The sequence below is a fragment of the Lissotriton vulgaris genome, chromosome 7 (genome assembly GCF_964263255.1).
Source record: "Lissotriton vulgaris chromosome 7, aLisVul1.2, whole genome shotgun sequence".
Lineage (NCBI taxonomy): Eukaryota > Metazoa > Chordata > Amphibia > Caudata > Salamandridae > Lissotriton > Lissotriton vulgaris.
Genome location: NC_141695.1, coordinates 1,667,836,951 through 1,667,856,118, shown reverse-complemented (window position 1 = coordinate 1,667,856,118; position 19,168 = coordinate 1,667,836,951). Strand labels below are relative to the sequence as shown.

General features: G+C 46.1%; 1 pseudogene across 1 annotated transcript in view; it reads right to left on the bottom strand.

Annotated features, from left to right (window-relative positions):
* LOC147706252 (targeting protein for Xklp2-B-like) overlaps positions 1-13,353 on the bottom strand; it is a 232,490-nt pseudogene extending 219,137 nt beyond the window's left edge. Inside the window, exons 1-2 of the transcript XR_015297625.1 lie at positions 13,214-13,353; positions 9,872-9,982 (exon numbers count right to left, since the gene is read on the bottom strand). The product of XR_015297625.1 is annotated as a targeting protein for Xklp2-B-like (transcript). The remainder of the gene's footprint in view (positions 1-9,871; positions 9,983-13,213) is intronic.
* Positions 13,354-19,168: the final 5,815 nt, after the last annotated feature.

Genomic DNA, 19,168 nt, shown 5'->3' with positions numbered 1-19,168 from the left:
ATGCTGCAAGTCTTCAAAACTCTGCTGGCTCCCTCCATCTCCTGGAGCTTCTTGCCGTTGGGCTGGCCCTGAAAGCCTATCTACCAATCAAGTAAAGGCTGGTGCAGGTTTCATAGACTACAGGATACCACGTAATGCTGAACCAAGCTGGGCAGCGTGGGGTCCTGAATCTTGTAGCAGGAGGTTCGGAGCCGGCTGGATCAGCAGGGGATTTTACTGGTTGCCAATCACCTGGCAGGGTCACTGAACTCCATTCCAGGGTGATTCAGGACATCTTCAAACATCGGGAAGTACCCTGGCAGGATCTTTTTGCCACCATCGAAAACTCAATGTAGAGACTACTGCATGCAGGAGTTCGATCCAGGGAGGTTTCTAAGGGATGCATTCAACCTGCGATGGAACAAAGGCCTCCTTGTACATATTTCCACCCAGATCTGAGTTCTGAGGAAGGTTAGGACAGACCAGGCCCAACCCATCTTGATGGAGGCGGTTGGGAAAGGAGCAGGTGGTATAATCTTTGTCAGAGCATCATTCGGTCCAATTAGGCTACCCTTCAGAAGGGCCTCCTGCCTCAGCAATAGGGCACGGTTCTGCACTATAATCTACACCTACCATGCAAGGAGACTGAAATGTGACAGTAATTTTGGCATGCAGCTGAAGGTGGTGAATGGATCCTTGCAGTCCATGCAAAAAAATTAACATATTTGGGACGTGGGGACACGTTTATGGCCTCGCCTAGGGACCATCAATCTGGATTCCTTGCAGGCCAGGCGGTAAAATGTTTTATTGTTTGTTTAGTCTTCTGCCCAGGAAGGATTTACGGTGGTCACAGTCAAAGGCTCCATATTGACCCTTTCACCACTTTTCTGTTTGCCTGAACAACCTCTGCTTTTCAAATCACCTGTTGGTGAGAATTTTGAAAGATGTGATATAAATATTTCCCCAAAACCCTTCATCATACCTCAAAGGGGCCTTAACTTGGTCTTTGCATTTCTTATTGGTACACTGTTTGAGGTAAGGAGCCACAGAGAACAAACCGTGCATAGACTCAAAGACAATATTCCGTCTCACTATCACTTCTGCACACCAGGTCAGTGAGCTGCAGGTGCAGTCACTGAAGCCCCCATACACCTTTCTGGACAAACTAGTACAGAGGAACCTAGTGCTTCATTCCTTGTCAGTATCCTCTTGCCATTTGATCAAATATATTATGTTTCCAGCCTTTTTCTCTCCCCCATACCCATCAAATGAGATACTTTGTGAGCTTGATCCAAGAGAGATTTAGGCCTTTATATTGAATGCATGAAGGAGCACGGTTTTAATGACCAACTCTGAGATTTGTTGCTGCCAAGAAGGGAAAGGTGGAACAGAGAATGATCCTGTCAAAGTGGATCATCTTATGCATTACAACATACTACACTTAGGCTAAACAAGTATCCCACACATGACCTGAGCACCCACATGGAGGGTCTACAAACCTATTTCACCATGGATAGAACCACTAAGGTGGCATTAGCAGGGGAAGTTTGTATGGAATGCCCGTCAAGCTGCAACATGGGCATTTGGGTGCACATTCACAAAGCACTACTACCTCGACAGGCAGGCCTGCAGAGGGGCATTTAAAAAAGAAGAAATTTTATAGGAACTAAGGCAAAGCGTTTGCACCACTATTTAAGTGCAGTGTCTAAGTCCGAAAAGAAGGTGCTAGAACCAGGAACGTAATTCCTATACGGACCTAACAAAGAAAGTAAGGAAACACTACTTCCTTGGCATACCAGACTTTGAAAATGGACAGCACCCTTCAGGATTAAATACACAATTTAGGATAGATAGCAAAGTGATAACTCAACAGGTGTTAAATCACATGTGACAGTATCACAATTGTTTTCCCAACAAATACATAGGCAAGAGACTCTCAGCTAGATTCATGAAGCCAAATTGCGATCGCAATAGCTGCGAAAAAGCAATCGCAATTTGATGAAAAGGAATTCATGACAGTAATCCCCAAAATTGCGAACTTGCAAATGAAAAATTGAGATATCGCAAATAAATTTGCAGAATCCTGGAAGAAGCCCATTAGCAATTCTGAATTTGCGAGAAACCATGGAATCTGCGAAATCGCAAAAAAAAAAAAACGCAATCGCTATAAAAAAACAAAACAAAAAAAAAACGCAGAATGCGAAAATCGCGATTTAAGGAGAACCCAAACCAGGAGGTAACCAGTAAGGGGGGGAAAAGAAAAAAAAGTTAGAAAGAAACGTTTACCAAGTACCAACAGGTGCAGGCCTGACCAAACACACTTCAGGACATGCAGCTGGAGCATTAGGACTCACAATGCCAGGACTCTACAGGGTGGTCAGGCGGCGAAGGCTACAGCGAGCATCACGGAACAGACGTAGGATCCAGGAGCGGATATTCCGCCAGCGGGTCACCCTTCTGGGACAAACCAGGGAGCAAATATACGCTAAGTACCGCCTGAATGGGCCAATGATCATCAAGCTAATCCAGGACCTAGACCCCCTGATGCAGCACCCAACAAGGAGGACCAGTGCCGTGCCCACACATGTCCAGGTATTGTGCAGCCTGCACCTTCTGGCCTCCGGAAGCTTCCAGGGGATAGTTGCTGTTGCAGGGGGGATATCCCAGCCCACCATGTCCCGCTGGCTAAGGAGTTTCCTGGAGGCCATGCTGACCCGGCTACACCATTCCCCACCAGCCAACAGGACTTGAATGACACCAAGCTACAATTTTACAACGTAGCACAATTTCCAAATATAATAGGATGCATTGACTGTACCCACATCCACATCTGCCCACCAGCACAAACGGAACACATGTATCGCAACCTCAAGTCCTACCACTCTCTCAATATCCAGATGTGTGCAATGCAAAGACAATCATCATGGACATAGTGGCACAGTACCCGGGGAGCACACATGATTCCTTCATATTCCGGCACAGCGGCATTCACACACGACTGGCCAGGGGAGACTTTGGTGAAGGACACCTACTAGGTAAGTACACATGCCACACAATGTACCACTGTGATAATGTAGCTGCGCAGCACAGGCACTCACCCTCTGCTCCTCTCATTCAGGTGATAGTGGCTACGCTCTCCGTGAGTACCTCCTCACCTCATACCTCAACCCTGCAACACCACAGCAACGGCGTTACAATGCAGCACACACACAAGAAATTGCATTGAGAGGACATTTGGCCTTTTGAAGAGAAGATTCCGCATACTGCACAAGACTGGTGAGGCCATCAAATACGAGCCAGAGGTCTGTTACCGCATTGTGGCCGTGTGTGCAATCCTCCACAACATTGCATAGGAGGAACTAGGTCAGCAAGCAAGATGGCTGCTTAGGCTCCCGGCTCCGCCGACCTCCGTAACCCGCCACGATATCCTGACTTTAAGCCTAGTCTGTGTGCATGAACTGTTCCGCACTCCGATGGTGAAATCCGGAAACTTTCATCTGCTTTTTTGACGAAGTTCCATCGAGTTGCAGTTTGCGGCCTACTCCAGCGGTGAAGCCGGGGTCTGGAGTACTTTCAGCCGGGCTGTAGTGCAACAACATCGGCCAGGAGAATCGGGCTGGGTCCGGTCAACCGGAGTGGAGGCTTTAATTCAGCCCGAAATTGGCAGCGATCGTTTTTATTACTCAGCATCGACCGAGGGGTGAGTCAGCTTGTTGCAGGCTGCGGGTGGGGACCCCCGCCCCGCAGACCTGGTTTGCGCCTGCCGGGGTTCGGTGGTTCGGGGTCTCTGGCCTGCGGCCTTAACTGGGTTGATCGTGGCTGCGGACAAAGACTGGTCACCCCTCGCATCTGCACGCTCGTGGTCCTGTCCGCCCCCCCCCCCCCCGCCTGGTCACCCCTCGCATCTGCACGTTCGTGGTCCTGTCCGCCCCCCCCTCCCCCGGCCCATCGGAGGATGTCCTGGGAGACAGTGTTCCCGAGGATGTCATGGTATGGCTGAACCTTCCACCACAACCAGCTTTGGAGATAACGTCAGGCGTCCCCCTCCCGGAGACTTGTTAGTAACTTTCCATTCATTTTGTGGTCATCTTCTTTCCTGGGGACGCTACGACTCCAGTGCAAGACACATTGGGACTGTTCAATTAGGAGGGAGAGTTCGTCTGTGTCTACAGTTCCTATGGATTCACTGCCTGCTGGTAGCCATGGGCTGCTTTCAGAAGACTCTTCTTTATTCTTTCTTTGTGTGCCTTTGGGTCTCGCTGGGAGGGGGTTCGTGTTCTTGTTCGGAAGGGCCAAGGTTAAGATCTACTGGGTCGGGAAGGGTTGGCGTGGCTTTCATAAGTGTTGGACCTGCAACCGTTTGCTTTAAGAGGCTGGGCGGTGTTTCACGGTACCCTCCAATTTCTTCTATATTGTTGTCCTAAATTTGTCTTTTAGTGATAGGGTGTGGCTGTTTCAGGCGGGGGGTCTAAAGGGGCTGGGAGCCCACATTGATATGCCCTCCTCCGTTCTTTTTCCTACCCTTGGGGTTTTAGTTATTAGGGGCGACAGGCACGCTGCTAGTGGGGTTAGGCTGTAGCCATCTGCAGGGGTGCAGGGTGGGGGGGGTTATTTAGCCCTTTTTATTTTCTATGGCCTTTCTTTCTCTTTCTTCAAGGATCAGTATAGCTATGAATCACTCTGATTCTTATCGTGTGCTTTTATTTCTTTCTTATGCTCTTTTGATATCCTGATTCCTGGGTGGGCAGGTACAGGGCGCTGGCGCAACATGGAATGTATACTGTGTTCTTTTGTACCGATTTATATGCTCTGGCGCCAATTCTCCATTATAGTGGTTATCACAGGCATATCCTCTTTCTTACCCTGTCCCCTGCATTCTGTTTGATTGTATGGCACCTGATCCTCTTATAAAATATAAAATGGAACCTCTGTCTCATCCTGGATTGCTACCAAGCGCGCAGGATACCTGTAGACATCTCTGGCAGTGAGTCGGAAGGGGACAACCAACCACCTGCACATGTGCGTCACGCACGCGGGGAGAATCCTGCAGGACACAGGCGCCGTAACCAAATCTGCATGAACTATTTCTAGTGCACCCACTCCCCACACCCATTACTTCACTCATGCATGACAACATTAATAATGACATGAGTCAGATTAAGTTAGACTGAATATTTGTTATTGTTACAGCACAATAAAGTGGGGATTCCCCAAACTGGTACATGAATGACATATCGCGTCATATGTGCGTTCTTCAGGAGGGCATGCTTGTAGAAGCAGCATGGCCCCTCATGTAAATGTTCAATGCTGCCTCCGGGCAGATACTCCCAACCTCCTTTCAACATCCTCCTCCTGATTCGGCTGTGAGGCAGCAGAGGGCCTGCTGCTACGGCGGGGTGCTACCACCGGTGGCACGGACTGGCTACTATGGCTGGAAGTAGTTCGGCTCTCCCCCCCTCCCCCGGCCATGGCCGGTAGCCTGCATGCCATGTACAGCTGTTCTGCTCCAGAGCTCTCGCGACGTCCTGACAGCACTGGACCATTTGGCCATGCAAGACCAAGGAGCGTTGCAAGAGCTGGGAGGTCACGTTGTCTATAATGTAGTTGGAACACGTGTATGCTGACAGGTGGGTCAGCAGCTGCCGGTGTCTGCGGCGGTTTAGGTCGCGCTGGCTGTTCATGGCCCGTGTGTTGGCATCCATGGCAGCTGTCGTCCTCTCCATGCGGTCTGACATTTGCGCTACATTTCGGGCGATCTTGTTAAGTTGGAGGTGGATAGCCGCAAGATGACGGGCCTGTGTTTGATGCACATGTAGCATACGGCGCTCAATGGAGAGCCCACCTGGCCCACGTTTGGTCCCCTGCCAGCGCGGGAATTGTTATTGCACTGCTCCCTTACCAGTCCGCTTGACTGGCTCCTCACAGCCGCAGGGCGGCGAACTGCTGCTGGTGTTGCAGGCCCCACTGGTGGTTGAGTGACGCGCTGTGGTACAGCAGCGCCTGTTGGCGCAAGGGTGGCACGGTCCACAGGGGCAGGTGGTGGAATGACTGCTGGTGCGGCTGCTTGCCCTGATGGTCCGGGCTGTGGGGATAGATGTGTGTCTCCATCGGGGTCCTCTGTGATGTCCTCAATTAGCAGGGCATTGCTGTGTGCTGGGGACAGCAGCGCCACCTGTGATGTAAAGTGGACGTTGATTAGTGACATGTTTCCTCCACATTTAGGCTTCCTACATGCATGCAGACTACCATTTCCCGACTCGCTACAGGATTGACTCACTAAACATATCTGGCTTTATTGGGCTAGATGGTAATTGTGGTCAGACTACATGTCCCACAATGCAATTGCGCTTTAGTGGTGTGCTTTGGCTGCATGACTGGGGTTTTAAATGGAATGCTCTGGAGTCATGGACATTGTTAGGAGGCAGGGGGGTCGCAGTCGCATGGCACTTGCCTTGTGTGTCTTGGGTGGGTCGGGAGGAGTCCAGCTGGATCACACCCACGCATGCCTGCGGATTTATGGTGTCCTCCACTCGGTCCTCGAGTGGTGTGTTTGGTGGGACAGTGGGCTCCCCTCCACCTGTCGTAAAATGCTCCCCTAGCCTCTCGGCAATTTTCTCCTTTGCCCGCCCTCTCAGGTCGTACCACCGTTTTTTGAGCTCGTCCACGGAGCGCTGGGTCACCCCCACAGAGTTCACTTTTGCGCAACCATATCCGCCTTTTATCGGCCCAGGAACCCTTCTGGAGTCTTTACCGAAGAGCCGATTGTGGTCCTTGCAGACTCCTTCGATCAAATATTCGAGCTATTGCTCAGAAAATTTTATTTTTATTTTTCTTCCACTGGAAGTTCCACCTGCAGCTTCCTGTGACATGCTGGCCACTGGGGTGTCTCCTGTTGGCACTCTGGAGGGGAGCTCTGGCACTGCTGAATCCACTTCAGGCTCTCACTGCTGAATGAGGGTGGAACCTGCCTACTTCCTGGTTGTGATGTCATCACTGTGCTCAGGATGAGACTTCCCGTCTAGCGAGATCGCAATTTGCAATTTTGGTAATTGCGAGATCGCAATTGCAACACAGTATCGGCCGATTCAGCAAATATTTAACGAATATTTGGGTTCTCGCAATCTGAGATTCGCTTTTTTTCCCCCTCGCAAATATTCCTGAATGCCATTCTGCGATTTCTTAATTGCGATTCGCTTTCTCGCAATTTAGAAAAAGCTGAATTTGACATTGATGAATCTGGCTGTCTGTCTTCAGTTCTCGGTCTTTCATTTTCATAAAAATAAATAAAAACGCTGATAGCAAAATAGCCAACGCGTTTCGTCCGTGACGAGACTTCTTCATGGCTGAATAGGACGTATTATTTTCAGGTCCATATGTGATGCATATTTAATGTCCAGTTGTAGATAGAATTTATAAAGTTGTCCTTTCTCATTAGGGATTATTGGTAATACAAAATAGAGTCATGGATCAACATGACAAGGGTTTTATTCAGCCAAGGTAATCCCAAAAACACCGCATAGACGAGCGTAGCAAAATGGTCTTCAGTGATTTTTGTATGAAAATGAAAAAAAATAAAAGGACAGAAAACCGAAGACACCGAGTCTCTTGCCTATGTATTTGTTGGGAAAACAATTGTGATACTGTCACATGTGATTTAACAAATGTTGAGATATCACTTTGCTATCTATCCTAAATTGTGTATTTAATCCTGAAGGGTGCTGTTTTCAAAGAGAGGGGCATTTTGTCTGCTCGGTTCTGCAGGACTTTTTAGTAAAGAGTTCACTCCTTATAGCCTCAACCTTTTGCGAGGTACTGCTTTGGTATCTATTCTAAAAACGCAAGAAAGCTGCGTTCAGAAATTTCCATCTGCAGAAAAAGTTACTTTTCATAATCTTCTTTCTGGTTGACTAATCACAGATGCCTCACAGTCCTCCTACCTCCCCGTTTTGTGGAGTGGAATTTTATGCCAATTAAAAACGGTCCCAGGTTGTCTTCAGCATAATGATCAGATTTATCACAGCAGCTCCATGGTTCGAGGTGCTGAAGAAAACAAAATAGAAACTAATGTTAGCATGTGGGAGTGGCACCCATATTCTACCAACTCTGGGGTGCCGCGAGGGAGCAACTGCTTTAAAGAATTCCAAAATAAACTATGATACCTCAGAATATTCCATAGGTGAAATCGCTGGTTAGAGAAAGAATCAGCTCCACCCACAGCACAACTAGCTGAAGCTTCATCTGGTTGTGCTTCATCGCCAGGACATGTAAACTTGGTTTACTCAGACGTTTGGCTGAGTTTAGTTTTATAGAAACTAAAAACAGAGGGGGTGATGACATAATTGTGCATTTTTACAACTTCCCCAAATCATGCATGCATTGTTCTCCACCCTCTTATATCTACTTGGCAACTCATCCCAAAACGCACTGTGGACAGCAAGACAGGGGGAGGTTATCGAGAAGTACAACCAAAAAGAAGCTTCATGTAAAGCAGTCACGACAATGGATGGCTTAGGCACCAACATAACCTAGGGGAAAACAAACATGAACCCAAATATTGACGGGAAAATATTAGAAACCAGTGTGGCTGATTCGTAAGCAGGGATAGAGCATTGAAAGAACCATGCTTTACTTGGCTACCTTTCTCGGCATTCCTGTAGGCAGGGAGATTTGACAATATAGTAGACTGGCCTAAATCCAAGCTTCAGTTCATTTCAATCTGCACGTTCCATCTACATCCTGTTCTCCATGCTTGTAGATCAATCACATTGCAACTGCCTTGCAAAAGTGAGCAAGACCCAGAAGCAATAAAATCACAGGGCAGCTGTCCTCTGCTTTCTGAAGTCTAATACTTCTAGGGACTTTACTAAGACTGTCCAAAAGCTATCCCTGAGGGTGCTTACATATGGAAGGCACAACACCCTTCTTACTCTCCTGAGCGTAAGGAACTCCAATGGGGCACCAAAACACACCTACCTTCACTTTCCCTAGGCCTTTTGATGGCATTTGCCAGTGCTCTTTGAGTCTAGGATTGTACAGGACCCTGCAGTCAAGGTCCAATAAGAGATGCAAGCCTCCACTGGTGGTGGCTGTTCCTTATATCCTAATGCACTCTAAAAAAGGTCGAGATCAGAGGGATTGTCTTGGCAGAGAGAAACAATTCAGCAATTAGCTCTGAACTGAAATATTGTAGGCTGCTACAAACTGGAATCAAGAGTTGAACAAAACACCCGTCAGCACAAGCAGTGGAGGCAAAAACATGAAGTATTCAGAAAGTCATAATTAGATATTTTAGAAATATAGTACTTCCCACAGCACAGAGAAACAAAAGTAAAACTTGGTACTGTGTCAATCGTTTGGAAGGCAAAACAAAGTAGGAGGGAATAATATAGTTAACTATCCTCCATTTACCAACATCCACTGTTGGGGGCGGGAGGACCACTTTACAGCTTGAAAACAGTCAGCCTCCACAATAAGGTAGGTGGCTAGGAGTAAGAGCACCAGAACCCTGCAACACACATCTTATTCTAAAACCACTCAATTAAGTCTTCCCTGCAGGTCTCTGCCCACCAAACTGCTGAAAGCCCCCAATATTTAGATTTCAGAGATATTCTCCCCTTCCTCCTAGAGCGACCCACCAACAGAGTGCGGGGGAAAGTAGGCTGGTCCCATAGAAGGCTCATAAGTCAGTGAGGTAGCCACTGGAGTGATCCACATTCTAGCGCTAAGAAATTACTTCAGTTTAGAGGCGATATTATTCCAGGAATTTAAAGTACAAGACCCAAGTTCACTCCTGGCCCGTCAAAGATAACCCAACTAAATACGCCCACTCTCATCCAACATTGAACTGAGATTATAAAAACCTTTACGTAGGATGGAACAAGCTGAACATTACCAAACGAAAATGGTGCAACAATGGCTCGTGGAAGATCCTTTTGGGAGCTTCTTGGCTGCCGAAGTGTCTCATCCTGCTCAGGAGTGATAGCCTCTGAATCCATCAAGCAACCTGTAGTGGTTAACAAAATAAAACCATATGGGCAGTCACTTCCATAAGTGTCCAAACTTTTTTCTTCATATAGAGATTGAAGCCAGCAGATAACTTCTGGACTGGAAATAAACCGGTCTGAGCTTTGGTAAAGCTGCTCCCAAGTTAAGTACAGAGGCTTTGAACAACTTCACGAAGGTTGTAACCATGCACTTACACCACTTTCGTTGTCACTTAGGCTTTACCACGATAAACTCCAGCAACAGCGGGAGTAATTCAGTCTGCAAAGCGGGAATTAACTAATTCTCAAATTGGGAAAATCCTGCAAAGAACACAGACGTCAAAAATTCAAGACCTGGATTAAATCCACAAGCGACAGTACAAGGACATTTTAACCAAGATAATTCCATGAGTTTGAAAGAGGCTAACTTGCTACTTCTAATACAATGTTTATCTACTGGGGGATCAACAGTTACATTTTCCAATATAAGCAATGGGGCATGGCAAGCATTTCCTGAAATGGGGTCAGCCAATGTCGTTTTTCCTTGGGTGAGCCCCTTTTGCCAAGGAGTACATTCAAAATGTCAGTGCCAGAAATGTACTATGGATATTTGAACCAGTCATGGGTACCACAAAAAATGCTCTGGTGTACAAGGATCAGCATTTTGCCGAGGACACTCACAATAAAATTAGTACAGGAAAAATTATGACTAGTTTCCTCAAATATCAGTTCAAACATTTTGCTATGGATCCACCCCATTTGCCAAGAATTAGGCGAATCATGTCTGGGCCTTAGGCCAGGTTTGGTGGTGTGTGTTCTGTGTCCCTGCTGATGGGTATGACTGGGCTAGCAGCTTTCTCAGTTGACAGGGAGTGTATCTGAAGCTAAAGATGGTGTTTTAATAGAAGCATGTCAGGACCTACAGTTTGCCATAGGCAACACCTCCCATCCACATGCTATTAATGCCCTTGTCCAGAAGGCAAAAATAACTTCCAGAATGCCAGACGGGCAGCACGCATAACAGACATTCTCACTATCGCTCCGGCACCTTTTTGCACATTTCTACTATCACACTCACACCCACACTGCCACTCACACTTCCGTTATTCAATCTGCTTTTATTGTGTTAGAAAATCTTTCCCTACTGCTTCACCTGCCTTGCAGCGAAGCTTAATAAAAACATTCTCTAAATACTACTCAAAATTAATATACTGCCTTGACAATGTTTGTTACAATCGAGTGGTCTCCCTATGAGTTCCGTCAAACTCTTGTCTCTGTGAGCAGGTAAGATTAACAGAACAAAAGGGGCCTGTATGAATGCAGGCCCAGAGGTTTGAGTGCAGGGTGAGTGGTGTGATGCCAGGGTGAGCGCTGTGCTGGTCTACGTGCAAAGTGAGCTGTGTGACTAAAGTGCCCATGTAAATGTACAGTGAGCTATGTGACAGAAGGGGGAGTTGTGACAAGTTTGGGTGCAGGTGAAAGTACAGAGTAGGAGGAATGAATGCTTGGTGAGTGGGGTGCTTGTTTGAATGAGATTGCAGAGCGAGCAGTAAGTGAAGTGTCATGAGTGCAGTATGACTAGTGTACTCGTGTAAGGGCAGGCTGAAAAGCACAAGTGCATGGTAAGTGATGAGGGCAGTGTGATTCCCGAGTGCAGGGTGAGCTCATGTCACCGCAGGGTAACTGGAGGGAGAATGGCATCAGTTCACTGCAAGGGGGTACAAGTGCAATGATTTGATGTGAGTGCAGGGTGAGAGGTGTGCTTGAGTTAGCACAGGGTGAGAAGAGGATGAACGTTTTGGGTGCAGGGTAACATCACAAATGCCGTGTGAATGCAGTGAGTGTAGTGTCATGTGTGCGCAGTGTGCTCATGTGAGTGCAGGGTAGGAGAAGGATGAATGGTGCGAGTGCATGTTGAGCAGTGAGTTGTCTGAGCGCAGGATGTATTCTCAGACACCTGGAGTAACTCTGCCTTGTATTGACAGCTGGCGTAGGGATTTCAGATATAAGCTTAACTATTGCGGCATCAATTGGGGGGGGGGGGGGGTGGATGAAATAGTGTGCTGATCCTTCAACAAACTTTCAGTCTCCTGATTAAGGTTGCCAGCTGATCAGATTTCTATGGGCACCACAGATATTTTGATGTACCAGCCAATATAAAAATAAACAAAACAAAAAATATATATATACATTTAAAAAATAAACAATAATAACCTAATCCAGTATCTTTAGCACTTCTATTTATATTTGCTGTCTCAATATATGCTTAGAACACACTTTTCAAGGTGTTCTAGAGCTTCATTAATAATTCAGGACTAAATATTTAAAGGAAACAGAAGACAGGTTACAAATTAATACATACCATTTTATTTACTACCCTCTCTAGCGTCAAGGAAAGGCCTTTGCATGCCCTTTACAAATTGGACCCACAGTTCTTTAGGAAAGTTAGCATCTCTACTACTAAGATGCCTTTTCACTAAACGCATTCTCCCACTGTAGAAGTAAAAATAAGATACGAAATGTAAAGACTAGGAAGAGTGGTACCCAGGGGATAGAAATCCGTGAGAAAAAAAAAACACAGTCTTGTTCATCAGTTCACAAAAGGCATGCATTAATGGTATTTTAAAAACCGTTGACAACTCGGGTGTGGCTGAGCTCAGACTCCAGACACTGCACAGCCGATGCCACAGCACCTCGAGCTGAGACACGGAGGGGGGAGGCTAAAGCCCTTTCAGCTCTATTGGCTTTGCGCACCTGCATGCAACTATCTACAGGTGGTGCCAGGTTTTTTCCAGCCAGTCCTAGCCTCTTAAACAGCTAATTGCATTCTGGTGTTTGTATTTTTCGGTTTAATGGGGCATCTTTCGGAAAAAGAAAAACAAAAAAAAGGGAAATTCATTGGCCCATTGAAGCAACACATTTTTAAGAGGCACAAATATGACATGAATCCACTTTTTGCTCAACAAGATTTTAGAAAGTTTCAGCGACCGTCATGGCAGAGAGGGACGCGTTTTGGAGCAGTTTAATTGCTGGAATGGTTCTGCAGAACAGGCATAAACCCAGGCCAATAGCAATTCCACTTATACGGGAACTGTACCAAACGTTGCGATGATCTCTGTAGAATCCACATCAACAGAGAAGACTCGTAAAAAACGGAGGAAAGGGAAACATGGATTAACAATGTATAACCTCTAGGGTGGACCTAATTAGTCATAGATGCACCGCCCCTTCCCTAAAATAATAATACTAACGTGTCTGTGCACGGGAAAGCGTGCAGTTGGTGCAGGGGTCGCTCGTCCTCCTTGAACCTCTTGCAGGTGCGTTACTTGCGTAAGGTCTCGAGAAGTGCAGCTCGTCTTTTCTCGTCTAGCGGCGTCCTTCGAAAGCATTCATTTTAGGACGACGTCCTGTCTCGTATTTGTACCCGTAGCAGCGTCCTCTCACGGGACCAATAGGGGTGCTGTCAGTTACCGGCGTCTCTTCCCATTGGATGGCCAATGCGCAGCGCGCTTGCGTTTTGGGAAATGGTTCGTTCGTCACCGCGTAGGCTGAAAAATAACGAGAAGGTACCGCATGTCTGTCCTAGGGCTGTTCTTGGGAAAATGTTAGAACAGACTGTTGTGCACTGGAACTTCAGATAGTATGGGGAAGTATTTTATTGGTATGGTCAGTTTTGGGATTGAAAACCAAATACTCTAGGCACCCATGAATTGGGAAGTGAGGTATGGCAGAGGAAAGTGATGGAGTCACAAGGGGCGGGGTTGAAAAGCCGAATCTAACTGTCTACTTATACATTTACTTTATTTAAAATAAATGCAGCAAAGAAGCCCCATCACTGGCAGAGCCCGCAGCTAAAAAAGAAAACGAGATTTGATTATCATTTTATTTGTAATCAGGTGGCTCAGGGAGGGGTGGGGCATAGGAGGGGGTAGGAGGAGTTCTATGTGCACTGTCTAAGCGCACCTGTGTGTTTGGCCTGCCGTCTCAGGCCGACTAAAACACACATGCGCACTTCGGTTTCTCCAGCCCTGGCTGCATTGAGCAGCCAGGCTGGAGAAAACCCACAGATTCCCTTGTCTGAGCTGGGCATCTTTATAGCTACCTCAGGCGAATCATGGCGGGGATTGGACAGGAAGTCTGAAGCAGCCCCACGGAAGAAGACGCACCCGGCGGGAAGCGGCCATTCCCTTAAGGTAAGTTTTAAATTTAAAAAAAATGTTATTCTCACCTTGTGCGCACCCCGCCTCACTACCTTTTGTATGTGTAGGCCGCCACCGTTTGCAACAAGGACAAATGTGACAGCAAATCTTTTCTAGCTTACATGATTGGTACAAAGGTGCTGCAGTTTAAAATATCTTAAGTCACCTGCTGCAGCGATCGTTGTGTGCCCAGCAGTTTTGCAGGAGTATAATAGCGCTAAGATAACGCTGTTGCAGAATGCATTTCTGGGAGAGTTCTGTGTTTTGTCCATTCACAGTCAGTTTTGACTCATAAAGTAGCATAGAGGGTTAACATGCCTGCTGCAAAGCACATCTTGTTTCATTACAGACAGTGCTTTAAATGGGCCGGTACTGAGTACTTATTTATTTTGCGAGGGAGAGTACTGGCACTTCTCAAGGGAATCGTAATACTTTTAATTGGAGAGTACCGGCACTTCTCAGAAACAAGCAGGTACTCTGGTACAGAGTGCCTGCACTTCTATTTTTCCATTTCAAGCACTGATTACAGATCACAGATTTGTATTTTATGTAGATAGGCGGGCTACTGCTTTTGACACTGAGATAATTTTGTTAAATCCTGTTCATAAATTGTAATCCTTCTATTAAAACGCAGTGATCCATTTACCGGCTTCAAGGAGGTGCATGCAAACTGTAAGTCAATGGTTTAGATCCTCATTGTGTTTTTTTCAATGTGTTGTTATTCTAAGATTGTGAAGCAGGGCTCTTCTGGAAATGAATAAAGTCTTGTTAGTACAGATAACCCCAATCGCTGACTTAAGTTTTATAGCTTGACTTTGTGTTTTTCCCAACTGTTCACTCTTAAGATATAATGTCTACAAGTGTAGATGATATGTAATTCTTATACCATATAACCAGGGCCACTGAAATTATGCAGCAGGAGAGGGTCAAATTATGCCCCAGGATTCAGTCAATTATGTAGCAAGAAATGGTAAATTATGGGGCATAATGTGGAACATTTTCTAATAGTACTACTTCGTTTTTAGTCATTTTTCGGTCGAGCCTAGCAGAGCTCATGCGCTGCACTGTGAGGCATGCTGTATCTACTCGGAATGTTAAGGCCACACCCACCACTTCCATTTCTTTCTTTCTGTGCCTTTTCGGAATTCCTTTATTTTATTGGTAGAACGGTGGTGTTTGTCCTGCCTTTGGGTGTGTTTTTCATGTTGTTGTGACTGACCCTGTTACAGGTCGCCTTACTATTTTATTTACTTATCGTTTGTTGGCCCACTCGTTTTTCTCATTAAATTGGTCTTGTGCCGTGAACATAGCTTTAACATGGCAGTACTATTTCTTTCAACAATTTTATTTGATACTGTAGCGGCTGCCTGGGCAGCAGACAGCAGGCATGAGAGGCATAACCCGTGCCACATGTTTCTTTCTTTAAATTGCTCTCACCCCATTTGTGATCCTACTATACACATTAATTGCTATTGTTTCACGTCGTCTAACATGGCAGTGGATGGACGGTTTCAAATGGGACTCCATTAGGGTAAGCACTGGGGTGCATGGGCTTGGAACATGTGGCACTGCACGTTAAATTCATGTTGCGGTACCTTATTTCAGCTGCTGTCCTGAGGTGTCCGCCTCTTCTCCTGTGCAGCACCTCTCCCACTCCCCACTCAGTTGTCTGTCCTGAGGGTGTGAATCTATACTGCTGCTCCACTTATTCTGGCTCAGGGTGGGGCCGGGTGTTTTGCACTGGAATAGATGGGGTACAGGGATCCTGTGTGCGTCCTTTGCGGAAGCCCACCTGTCCCCCGGCATCTGAGCCCCCCACATTCTGGGGGGCTCAGCAATCTGTCTGGGAGGCATCAATCTCAGTCTGTGTTGTCCTGCCACTACCGGCCCAGGAGAAGCGGGCTAGGCATTTTGCACAAGTATCTGTGGGGGTGGCAGTGGTCCCACGTGCAGCCTCCATGGAAGTACTCCTAGTGGTGTGAGTCTGCGTGGAGCCTATGCAATCACCCCTAGTAATGGGGGAAGCGGGTTCTTGTGCGCCAATTTATACTCCTTTGCTCAGCTCATTTCTCTCACTTGGCTGGGTCCTGTGGCTGGGCTCTCCAGTGGCTCATGTCCCGATACAGGTGGGGGAATCTGCACTATTTCCTTACCACTGGGAGTGGGCTGCCCTTCTGGCCCATGGCACTACATCATCCCTCCACCTTTATGGAGCAGTGGCGTCTTGTCACTGTCCTCGGCCTGCAGGGTCTCCACCGATACGCTTTCTTCACTGCCAATGTTCCCTTGAAAACCTCCAGCAGTGTTTTGGGCCAGGGGATATCTCCGGGGTGCCGCTCACTGACAGGATGTCGGGCTGGAGTAGGCGTCGTGGCAGTAGCTCAAAGGTGTGCGTCATATGCAGTGCTTTAAATAGGCCGTACTCAGTAAGCCATCTTGGTCCGGGCCATGCTCCCCCTCCAGGTGCTTGGTTGATGGGAGAGTAGGTCCTGCGGCTTACTTTAAAGTTGCCTCTAAATGTATTACTGTAGTTGGACTGTAGTAGCTGGAGGGTGGGGGGTTGGAAATAACATCTCCTTTGTAATTTGGGAGTAGGCCCTGCCATATCCCTAGAAGCTCTCTGCAGTGAGGTTTCAGTAGCTAGTTTGCAGGGATTCGCCATGCTTTCTATTGAAATGGAGCCCTCTGCTCCCTGTTAGGGCACTCTCAGCTCCACCTCGCACCTTTCTTCTTCATCATCTTAACAAAGGATGGACCAATCTGTGCTGAACATCCAAAACTCAGGAACAGACTCAACACTCTTCCAAAGAGGGTATTCAGAAATAATATCTGTCTCTTCGACAATCAGAAGTACCTGCACTTCTTTCATTTGAAAGAAAGACTATTGGCACTTAATACTGCTCTAATACATATATTAGGAGAGGACTGGCACTTCTCAGGAGCAAACAGGTACTGTAAATAGTAAGTACCCACACTTTTATAATTCCAGTTCTAGCACTGGGAACTGCAGGAATGAAATGCATTTGATTATGTTATGTTACTGGTCCTTTTCTGCTTTTGGTTTCTCACCTGTGTATGGGGCATGGCTCTCAACTGTCTGCAATATGTTTTACAGAAATACCTTGTGCTGCCTGGGTAAAAGGTTGCTGTATGGTTCTGGTATGCACACCCCAATAAAGTGATCAGTGTGCTAGGGTTATGGTAGTGTGGTTGTATCCGTTATATGTATGCTTTCATGTGCACCTGTTCTTCAATACTTGCTGTTTGGCGTCGGACATCTTGTGTGAATGCTAAACGTGGTTGCGTATGTGGTATGCTGCTTTCAACAAGTTAGTATTAATTATCCACACAGTACCAGGCCACACAATTCAACCCCACACATATCAAATCCACACCACATAATTCAGCAGGAAACCACATAATTTAGCACAACTAGCCAAGAAGCCACATACATCAAATCCACACCACTTTACATTTTATACCACAAAATTCAACAGCACACCACATAATTAAACTCCACTACTACCACTCCACAAAACAAATTATCATTCCACATAATTACACTCCATAACACACAATCCCACTCCACATAATTAATTCCATTACACTCAATACCGCATAATTACTATACACTTAATCCCACCGCACACCATGCCACATAAATTTACTACACAATTCCAAGTCACACCACACAATTCCACGTCACTCAATTCCACAACTAACAATTCAAATCTAAAATACATAAGTCAACTACCCACCACATGCATATACTTCATAGGACATGGGCAAAACACATTGTCATTTACAGTGCCAATAGGTCTAACTCAAGCAAGCACATAATGTGTTCTTGGGTATACATAAAAAAAACAAACATGCTTTTAACACTTTTTTTATTTTAACTTTTCAACATACTGCACAGCCAAACGCTCTGGCTAAACACTTATAAGATCCCAAAGGTGAGACCTATTTGCCATGCCAATGCTTGTTAAACTTGGTAACACTGTCTGGGCATTGGTTGCACCTCATTAGTACCAGTTTAATACCCAAATATAGCAATAAGCTACAGAAAGGTGTCCAGTCCTACTTTGCAAAGGGTCTTCCACTGCGCAACAAAATGTGTCACTGTATTTTTAGTAACTTTTGAACCGTTTGAGCTAGAAACTAATTTTTTTTTCAAATCTGCAGATTATGGATTATATGCCAAATCTATAACTATGCTGAAATCGCCCGGCCACACAATTGCATAATTCCAGTGGCTCTGCTTATAACCCTCTTTGTCTTAAGTAACATTTTCTTTACATTGATTTACGCATTTGTATGATTCAGTGTGTCTCTGTATGTGATGTATAGCGCCCTGACACCCTAACAGAAATGCATAAATGAGTAGGTGCTAATTAAATTATTGTAAGTGTAATTACTCATACACACAGATTAATCTTACATGTGGGCGTAGGGGGGTGAACACAGTCAAAAACCTGCCCCCAGGTCATAATTTCGTGAAGTGTTAATACGCTGTGTGCCTTGTTTTGTTCCACTGCATTAGTGTCTTGGTGTTAGGCTTTAAATGGCTCCCAGCTACGATGACACTTGAACAAAAGAAAGGCTAGGAGCCCTTTAAATAAGGCATGTTTTGTTCCTGACTGGGATAGGAAAATAAGAAAGCACCCTCGCTTCCTGCAGGTTACTGCACTGAGCAGAATGCAGGCAACGTGCAGGTGCTGTTCAATCATGTTTCGGTGTCAGAAAATAACACCAGGACAAATTCAGTATATTTCCCTAGGTCAGAATTAGCAGTCGGAAATGGAATCTGGGACAATCCCCCTGTTTTCCAGCAGTGGGTATGGTACTTATAAAGCAATTTTTGTATCCCCTCTTGCATAAAGTGCACATCTAATTCATATGATAAGTCTGAACAGAGCATCCAAATTAGCTTAACAGTCCATCCTTTACTGTGCAGTAATTGGAGTTTGCTGGTCAAAACAACTCTTTGCTGCTGCTACTTTATTG